General features: G+C 44.4%; 1 pseudogene; it reads left to right on the top strand.

The window, feature by feature from the left end:
- Positions 1 to 3,128: 3,128 nt before the first annotated feature.
- On the top strand, positions 3,129 to 8,456 carry LOC129064981 (set1/Ash2 histone methyltransferase complex subunit ASH2-like; annotated as a pseudogene).
- Positions 8,457 to 9,980: the final 1,524 nt, after the last annotated feature.

Here is a 9,980-nt window from a genome sequence, read left to right on the forward strand (position 1 = left end):
AAATGGAGATAAGCAATCTATCAGATGTAGAGCTCACAACACTGGTTATTAGGATGCTCAAGGAACTCATTGGGTACTTCAGCAGCGTAAAAAAGACCCAGGCAGAAATGAAGGTTACACTAAGTGAAATGAAGAAAAACCTACAGGGAACCAACAGTAGAAAGGATGAAGCTAAGAATCAAATCAATAATTTGGAATATAGGGAAGAGAAAACAACATTCAATCAGAACAGCAAGAAAAAAAAAGAATACAAAAATTGAAGATAGGCTAAGGAGCCTCTGGGACATCTTCAGACATACCGACATTTGAATCATAGGGGTGCTGGAAGGGGAAGAGGAAGAGCAAGAAGATGAAAACTTACTTGAAAAAATAATGAAAGAAAACTTCCCTAATTTGGTGAAGGAAATAGACATACAAGTCCAGAAAGCACAGAGAGTCCCAAACAAGATGGACACACAGAGGACCAGACACATCATAATTAATATGCCATAACATTTTGGCATAATTAATATGCCAAAAGAGAGAATCCTAAAGGTGGCAAGAGAAAAGCAGAGAGTTACGTACAAAGGAGTTTCCATAAGACTGTTAGCTGATTTCTCAAAAGAAACTTTGCAGGCTAGAAAGGACTGACAAGAAGTATTCAAAATGATGAAAAGCAAGGAAGTAAAACCTAGATAACTCTATCCAGCAAAGCTATCATTTAGAATGGAAGGACAGATAAATTGCTTCCCAGATAAGGTAAAGTTAAAGGAGTTCATCAGCACCAAACTATTACTATATGGAATGTTAAAGGGACTTATTGAATAAAATGATCAAAACTATAAACATTAAAATGGCAATAAATTTACAACTATCAGCAGTTGAATCTAAAAAACAAAGTAAGCAAACAAGCAGAACAGAAATAGAATCATAGATATGGAGACCATTTGGAGGGTTATCAGTTGGGAGAGGGAAGGGGGGAAAATGTGCAGGGATTAAGAAGTATAAATAGGTAGGTACAAAACAGACAGAGGGCTGTTAAAAACAGCACAGGAAGCGGAGTAGCCAAAGAACTTTTCTGCATGACCCAGGGACGTGAACTAAAAGGGGGGGGGGGTTGCTGGAAGGAATGGGGGTGCTGGGTGGAAGGGAGAAAGGGGGAAAATTGGGACACCTGTAATAGCAAAATCAATAAAATATATTAAAAATTCTGTGTGGCTGATGCTGCATCAGTAGTTCTCAATAATTCTAAATCCAGGGATGAAAGAAAAAAAATGAAACATTAACTTGGAAGATAACTAGAAAAATTAAGATTTAATTGTTTGTGGGTGACAATTGGACATTGTGATTTCCATTGAAAAGCAGTTTCTCTCCCTAAAATCACCCTCATTTTATCAAAAAGACTGCATTAAGTCCGGTTTCAACTTGGCCTGATTATTTGCATGAACACAACAAGAATAGTAATTGATTATATATGTTCTTTAGAATCTGCTTTGCTGATATTTCATAAGGAACCTTCCAGTTGAGCGTTCATCAGACCTCAGGACACAGAAGCCAAACCACACAGTTGTCACTGGGCTTTGTCTGCAAAACCTGTAAGTTTAAGTAGATTCCTCAAGTTCTTGAGATCCCCAAAATGTCTTGAGGTTCTTTTCTTGCCATCTTTCAGGAAAGCAACCCTCATTCCTTACCTGGAAAGACTGCCATGAACCACATGACCAGGCAAGGCACCAGGTCACTTCTCTAAGGGGCTCTTATTGGCTTCAAAAGTCAATATTAATTTCTTGAGGCTTTCTGGTGACATTCAGAGTCCAGGCATGATTCCTTCGATCATGACATTACAGACAAAGACTTGGTTAACAAAACCACATTTGGAAATTGGTGCTATTATAGACAGAACAGATTCTTATTGGATTTATGCAAACAAACATTGCCATGAAAATAACACTCATTAAGAGTTGCCGAATTCTGGAGGGCTTAGGTAGGGAGAAAAATATATATGCTTCAATATTGCTTTTGAGGGTATTCTTTACAAATTTCTCTAGAGGAAAAAAAAAACACAAGTTTACTTATATGTGGTAAACAGAAAGTTTTAAAATGAGCAATATTTTGAATTAATTTTGTCTTGACTATGTGCCTGTATTTCCATGAGTCCAGTTATTCCTTAGGGTTCCATAAATCTTTATTTACTTTAAAGATAGGACCTGCTTAGATACTTGTAATTTAGAATAAGTCAGAGTATTTTAATGAACTTTCCCAAAGCTGTAATATATTTGCAAATGCATTAAAGTAAAACAACTATTTATAAATACAAAACTTAAAATTCCATGGTTATAGATTCAATTAAAATGCAATTAATAAAAAACTTTGTTTCTCTGTAAGATATGATATTTCAAGATAACAGTTTCTTGGTAAATTATATTACTATGAGATGATATAAAAGAACAACATAAAGCCCATATTTTTAGATTTAACACACAATCTCAACAGATAAAGACAAACACATACATGACTTATTGGAAGTGTGCATTGAGAATTGGAAACAATTAATAAATTCCCGACTTGTGGGTTAGAAATACTCAGAGTGCCCCTGCTCGGTGTCCCCACAGGGAACCGCCACCCTTGGCTTGTCTGGTGTCACTGACAGGGCACCTGCTACCCCTGAGAGCTTCCTGTTCGCACTTGGCTTTGAATTTTTGCAGGTTTCTTCCTAGGGCAGATTGGAATTTCTAGAACATCTATTTTGATAAAAAATATATGTATACAAATAGAACGTAGGTATTATTATTCTGTTTGGCAAAGCTTCCCATGTAATTTTGAGCATATTAAATAGTCCTAATTAATTCAAAGACTTTTTTATATGGAGAGAGGTATTCCTTGAGGTGTGCCATTAGAACGACCCAAAGTTATTTCTTGGCTAAAAAGTCTCTTAAAAATTTAAACTTTGGGAGGGTTGTCAAACAATCTTAACTAAAAGATTATAACATAACCTTTTATTATATTGTAAAACAAATATATTTTTACGGTAATAAAAAAATTAGCCAAATTTAAAGCTGGTTTTTATGTCAAATAATTTGTCCAAACCATAGGATAGTGTTTAGTTTATATTAGTACTTAATTTCTTCAGTGCAATGCAATGTTATACCCGGATGTGTCACCTGGAGGCAAAACACGCATCTCAGGTAACACATAGATGAACATGTGTCATGTGAAGACCACAGACATGAAGACCATACACATAATTTGAATTACTAATTTTTGTAGAGAAAGTATAGGGATTTTCTCATTTGCTTTTTACAACTTTTAAGGAGATCGTAAAAGGGAATGGAAGGTCTTACGTACCAAGCAGAGGACCTGTTGAGACGCTCGGTGAAAGCGTCAGGGACCGTGAAGGAGTGGTGGAAATACGGACAGTCTGGGCCTCAGCCCAAGGAATCGAGCGGCAGGGAGGGGCCTGGGGCTGGGGGCCGCGGTGGCCCCTGAAAGGTCAGAATCTGGCGACAGGAAGTAAACGCTTCAGACAGAGGACTGGGAGGTAAAGGGGTGAAAGCCACGCCAGGGCCCCCAGAGTCGAAGAGTGTCATCAGGGAGAAATTAGGTGGAGGAAGGGGCACCGGAGCCTGACTGCAGTTTTTTCTTTACAAATTTAAAATTTTTACACACTGCTACAACCTTCACAAGCCTTTCTGTAACTTTCTCAAGCTTCCTTGTCCATTTAGAAACACTCATAACTGACTTACAATCCTTGTTCTTCAAAATTGCATCTCCATGTCTTATGCTTTCGATTACTAAAACCATACTATTTTTCCCAACTTAATTTAAACTTTTAATTCTTAGAAGCCTCAGTTTCCAATGATGACCAAAAAGTAAGCAACCAGCATTTCCTAGATTGACTTTTATGAACACATTTCATGACCTTTAGGAACATAGGCTCCTCTATTGGCAAACGCACCACCAACAAAGCACAGGACATCGATCAAAAGATTCAAAACCACTCTACAGCCCCTTTGTAACAAAAAGCCAAAAGTAGGTGAACTTAAGACTTGTCCAGTAAATCATGTTTTAGTATTTCATGTTATTTCAAAATACCTCGGTATTCAATAACTTTTACCAGAATTTACTCATTTAGAAAAGAATAGCTGAAATAAATTAAATTGGTTTGCTCAGATATAGCTAAGGTTCTCCTCCTTTTGATAAGAATTATCTTCCCAAAATTTGTCCCCCAAAAACTGCCAAGGTGGACCTCCATTTGGGAGAGGTCTGCCATTGAAAAGGGAGCTGGATCTCACGGAGAGGGAGCCGTGTCCTGGGCGCAGGGGGTTCCAGGGGCTCGCGGGAACAGGAATGGCTGGGAGAACCCCGGTCCGCAGCGGGGCGGGGGAGAGGTCGAGGAGGAGAAGTAGGAAAAAAGATGGAGAGGGAGTTAAAGAGCCAGGCGAAGGGGCAAAGGAGAGGAAGAGCGGCTTGAGTTTAAAAAGTCCACTCCGCCTGCACTGAGAGGCAGGCAGATGCTGCTTTCACAACCTGCAGTGAGTTTGAGTAGCGCCAATTCCCTATTTTCCTCAGGATTTAGCAGCTTCCAGATTTCCAGGAGGAGGATTCAGATTGTTTTACAGTCTGGGAGTGGGCAGGTGGTGGGAGAGAGGTAAACAGAATGGTCAGAGAAAGGATGGATAAAAATTTATGAGTGAGGCAAATTTGAACGTAAAGGCCTAGTTACGAAAAGAGGCCTGGAATCCCCACTGAAGAGTGAAATCTTGTCTCCTCTCAGGACTAAACGTAAGGAAGGGATCAAGACAGCGACAATGAGGTCATGTTGAAGGATAGTATCATAGTTAAGACACCTGTTCATGGGCCAAGCCTCCTGGTCGCCCAGTTTATATTGGGGCCAGGCTATATTGCAACACAAAATCAAGTACATGGGCTTGAGGTTGGTAAATAACTGCAGCCTTCAGGTTCTTAAGGAGGTGTCGTAAGGGGGAGGCCTTGGGTGGGGCTGGGTGGGTGTTGCCCACAAGGAGAATGACAAGAGAGGGAAGGACATCTCAGGGACGAGAACATGCCAAGGGGAGGGGAGGTCTGAGAGGGGCTCCCGGTCTCAGACGACCTTGAGCTCTGCCCCCAGAGCCGAGCATCCCTGAAAAGGATGGCAGACTGACCACGAAGACCTGTCCTAGAGCCAGGCATCCCTGAGTCATAAGACAAGATGGAGCCTCGAAGGGGAAATGGTCAGGAGGCATCTGTCCAGAGGCCAAATCCCTGGAAAGCAAGAGACCCGACATCGGAGTTTCTGACTAGGGTTGGACTAAAGTACTGTCGCTTCTGATTTGGTGGATGTTAATGTCCCAAGATTCAGAGAGACTTACCAAATGCTGGCGATGAAGGTGGGTGAGGAGAAGGCTGTCCACAGAATCCAGAGAGACGGGAAGGGATTAGAATCCTCTCTCCAAACCTGGCACAGCCAAGCTTAGGGGATAAGCGTGGGTTGAGCTTCCGCTGCCCACTGCTGCCCTAGTTGCAAGCCTCAGGAGGTGGAGGAGACGGAGAAATAGAGAATGTCCCCACATGGGCCACTAAAATGTTAGGGTAGCTGGGGATGCGGGCTGTGAAAAATTTACAAAGAGAAGAAAATGAAGAGAGCAAAGTTTATATTTTATTTTCCTGAGAGAGGGAGAAAGGGCTGGATGTGGAGAAACGCACCAGCAGTGAAATGCAGGGGTTTTGAGCTTTCATTAGGTAACTGGGGCGGCTGTAGAGCAGGGTGTCCAGTTGGTCTTCCGCAGGCTGCAGCCCGTTTCCATGTTGTCTTTGGGTGCAGGGTCAGGGTTTATTGTCTGGCACGTCCTGTTTCCTAAGTGCCTGGAACCCCTGTGTCTTCAGGGCGCTTCCCGTAATTGTCTAGCCCTGAGGACAGAGGCTCATGAAACAGGAGTCAGTCATGTTTTACGGAGTCCAGCCAGTTCTGGGAAAGAGGGCCTGAAAAAGGGGCTTTTGTCCTTTTAGAAGACACTTTGTGGTTTGGAAAATATTACAGCTTGTGCTTTAATTCATTTTTGTGTCATCCTCCTTAAAGTTGCATACATTATGTTGTACTCACTGATATACATAATTAACATAATTAATAATAAAATTAGCTATTACAATATGTGCATATTACAGTAAAATATACAAGTATTAAAAACAACCAAATTAAAAACAAACAAAAACTAATGTACACTCAAAAACTTTTTTAAAGTTAATTAATTTATTTTTAGAGAAAGGAGAAGGCAGGGAGAAAGAGGGGGAGAGAATCATCAATATGCGAGAGATACATCACTCAGTTGCTTCTCGCACACCCCCCGACTGAGGACCTGGCTTGCAACCCAGGCATGTGCCTTGACTGGAATCGAACCAGAGACCCTTTGGTTCTCAGGCTGGTATATCCACTGAGCCACACCAGCCAGGGCTCAAAATGTTTTTAATATTAGTGGATCAAATAGGCTGGAGATGAGTGCTCTAGAGGCCAATTATAATACTTAAACTGGATAAAAGATGTATAATGATTTGACAAACACAAATTTATCAGGTCGAGTACAGGTAATAATAGCATGCAGGAAAAATGTTCTTCCACTTTTATTTTTAATATTTTTAATTCTCATCCAAGGACATGCTTTTTGATTTTAGAGAAGAGTAGGGAGGGAGGAAGAGACAGAGAGAAACATCGATCGGTCACCTTTCATACATGCCCTAACCGGGATCGATCCTGCAATCCAGGCATGTGCCTTGACTGGGAATTGAACCTGCCACGTTTCAGTCTGTGGGACAACACCCAACCAACTGAGCCACCCTGACCAGGGCTCACTTTCATTTTTAATAAATGCAACACTGTGTTCTTAAATCTTCTTCAAAGTCCCTTTCAGCTTCTTCCCCAGAGGAAACCACTATCTGAAAGTTGTGTTTCTTTCCCAGAACGCACTTAGGCATATTCTATACATGTATTCACTTTATGAGTTGATATCTGAATACCGATATAAATAGCTCGTATCTTCTTTTAAACTTTCTTGTTCAGAGTTATATTTCTGGGGTCCTGTCTCCTGTCCTTGCACACCCACGGGGGCTGGTAGCTCAGTCGTCTAGCAGGAGCCCCTCAAATATCCCAGAGGAGAAACCACTTAGCACTCCAGGCTGGATGAAGCGGCTGTCCCTCTGAAACAGACGGGAGAGCTGCCCGTCTGCAAACCTCCGCCAGGACCAAGTGCCCCCGTCGGTGCGTCTGGAAGGGCCAGTCAGGCTTCTCTGTGCCCGTGGGCCTGCATCTGCCTGAGCCACATTCTCCCTAACCCTGGGCATCAGCCTGAGCGTGGGCGTAACCGGGAAAGCTGGGCGTGAAGTTCAGCAGTACTTTGATCATTATCTTTGGGAATTGGTGTTTTGAGGTTTGTTTCTCTTGATAAGTTTTGAGTGCTTTCATTATCTTACTGGGATGCAATCTCTGTTGATGTAAGTGGTGGTTTGGAGACAGAATCTTCTAATGGAAAAGATACACTAGAAGGTGCTAGGGACACTTCCGAGGTGACGGACACTCCAGCGGGCTCCCTGGGTGAAGCGGATGGCTGACGGCTGGCAGAAGTGGAGCTGCAGTATGGGATGTGCACGAAGCGGTTCACAGCAGACGCCTTGACAAAGACACCTCACCCTGCCCACCTTGTGTGCGTCTGTGTCAGCCGGTCTCCCTTCCTGACCAACCACAGCACGCCCTGCAACGTGTGCCATCGTAGGGGAGCGCCCATTCCCCCCGGAAGCAAGCAGGCTGGAAGGAAATGGGCCTTTGCATTTTAGCCAACATAACATGGCAGTCCCGAACACAAGATGAACATCCAAATGCCATGTTCTCCAAATATAAGGATGTCGTGCTATTTATTGATAAATACCGGGAGTGCGTGACAACCAGACAGAGACCTAGAAAAATGACTTGACCAAATAACATTGTTAAAACAATGAGTAAAGAAAGAGATGTATTCTTGGGAAAGGAGCACCCTGATCCTGGGAGCAAGGACACAGAAGAATATTATCCCCCAATGTGGACTTTCGGATCAGGACCTTGGTAACATTGGTCCCGGTATGACAGCCAAAGACAAAACGGTGCGTGTCTCCTGTGGGAGTGCGTGGGGGCTGCGGCAGGCAGCGGCGGGAAAGGAGGGGGAGCGAAGCCCAGAGCGCAGGACGGAGGGGCCACGGGCGGCCAGGAAGCCCGAGCGACCCTGTGTTTTGCGCTCTGCGCCTTCCCCCTCATGGCTGCCCCTTGGAACACCCGTTTAACGAGGACGGCTAGCGGTGTGTTCTAGCTGAGCCTAGTTGCCATGCCCCTCACCCTGAGAAGCTTGAACTTAACTGACGGGCAGGAAAGCCTAATCCGGGAGACCTCTGCAGGGCCTGCCTGTAAGAACCGGTTTTGTTAGCCCTGCATGACTGAGCTCCCAGTTAAAGATCTCTCCTGACCCCTGGCTGTGGTTGGAGAGAAGGCTGCCCTCTGGTGCTGGCTTTCTCACGGGCCACAGGAAGGAGCCAGCACTTTTAAATCATGGGGAGCAGATGTGCCGGACATGCTGCTAGGCTGAGTTGGTCCCCCTCAGCTGTTGGGTGACCTTCCAGCTGTCGTAGGTCATGATAAATTTAGCTGTTCCTGGTGAGACAAAGGGGACCGCGGCCCACCTGGCCGTGGGGAGGGAGATGTCCTGGGATGCTGCGTCACACTTCCTGAAGCCACAGCCCCAGCCCCAGCCCCAGCCCAGTCACTGCCTGACGCTTACGAAGACAAGGCTTTGATCAAGTTGAAGAGTTATTTGTATTTTGAGGAAAAAGACTTTGCGGCTAAAGCAGACTGCCCATAGTGAGAAAATATTTTATAAAACTGATGTCAATCAAGGTGTGGCTCACAAAGATATTTTTAAAAAAGATTTTATTTACTTATTTTCAGAGGGAGGGTAACAGAGGGAGAAAGAAAGGGAGAGAAAAACTGCAGGCCCTCATCAAGCGGGACCCGGCCGGCAGCCCAGGCCTGTGCCCTCTCTGGGAATCAAACCTGTGCCCTCGGTTTACAGGAGGACCCGCACCCGCTGGGCCATGCCAGTCAGGGCTTACAGCCACCTTTTGGAGGGGGTTCACTTTCCAGCCATCTCACTGTGCAAGAGCTGCACTCTTTCCTTTAACTTTGGACTATGCATCAACGTCCGCCAGAGGATCGCAGTCACCGCCGTCTGAGCAGCACACGCTGGGGCGCTGTCCTAGAACACACTCTGGGGGTGTTTTATGTCACGTGGCCAGAGAAGTGGATGGAGGCGGAGTCCCCGTGGGAACCCTGACCAGGTCCCTGTTTCTTTGCAGACATGCAGTTTCTGGGGAATAACATAGGAGGATTTTCTTTTTCTTTTTTAACCGTGGCAAATGTTATGCCGGAGAAACTGCAGAACACAGCCTTGCTGTAGGCAGGTTTGAAGGCTGGAGGGACTGGGAGAGACTCCTTGCCCTTCAAAGTCTCCCACTTTCAGCGGGCGCTTTCATCTGTGAGCCACAAGCCAAGGGCTGCTGCTCCGGGGATCCCATAAGCTCCCTATGAGGCAGGTGCTGTCCCACGTACCCCACCACTGGGGCTTGTTCTCTTACTGTCTTTTCTAAGGACTGGGTAACAGGGTCCAATAGGTGAACTTCTGTGAAGACCTTGTTTTCCCCCCGTGGGCATTAGCTCCACCCACAGGGATGGTGGGCCTCTTTCTGAGAACAGCTGGAGCCAATGGCTGCGCCTTCCAAACCAATCTGAGACCCCTGTGGGTGTGGGTTTGTTTTATTATTAATTTTGAAATATGCTTTTGAACTCCAGGATCTCTGAAACTATCAGGTCTCTAGAACTGCAACTGTGAAAGGAACTTGCCTGTAGATTTAACAATTAGCAACTCACCCAAATAAAACTTGTCTTCAAGTGTGAAAGAAATATTATCTGTCTGGAAATAGCAAAATCTATATGT

The sequence above is a fragment of the Pteronotus mesoamericanus genome, unplaced genomic scaffold (genome assembly GCF_021234165.1).
Source record: "Pteronotus mesoamericanus isolate MK-2021 breed Mesoamerican mustached bat unplaced genomic scaffold, CSHL_Meso_final contig_171, whole genome shotgun sequence".
Lineage (NCBI taxonomy): Eukaryota > Metazoa > Chordata > Mammalia > Chiroptera > Mormoopidae > Pteronotus > Pteronotus mesoamericanus.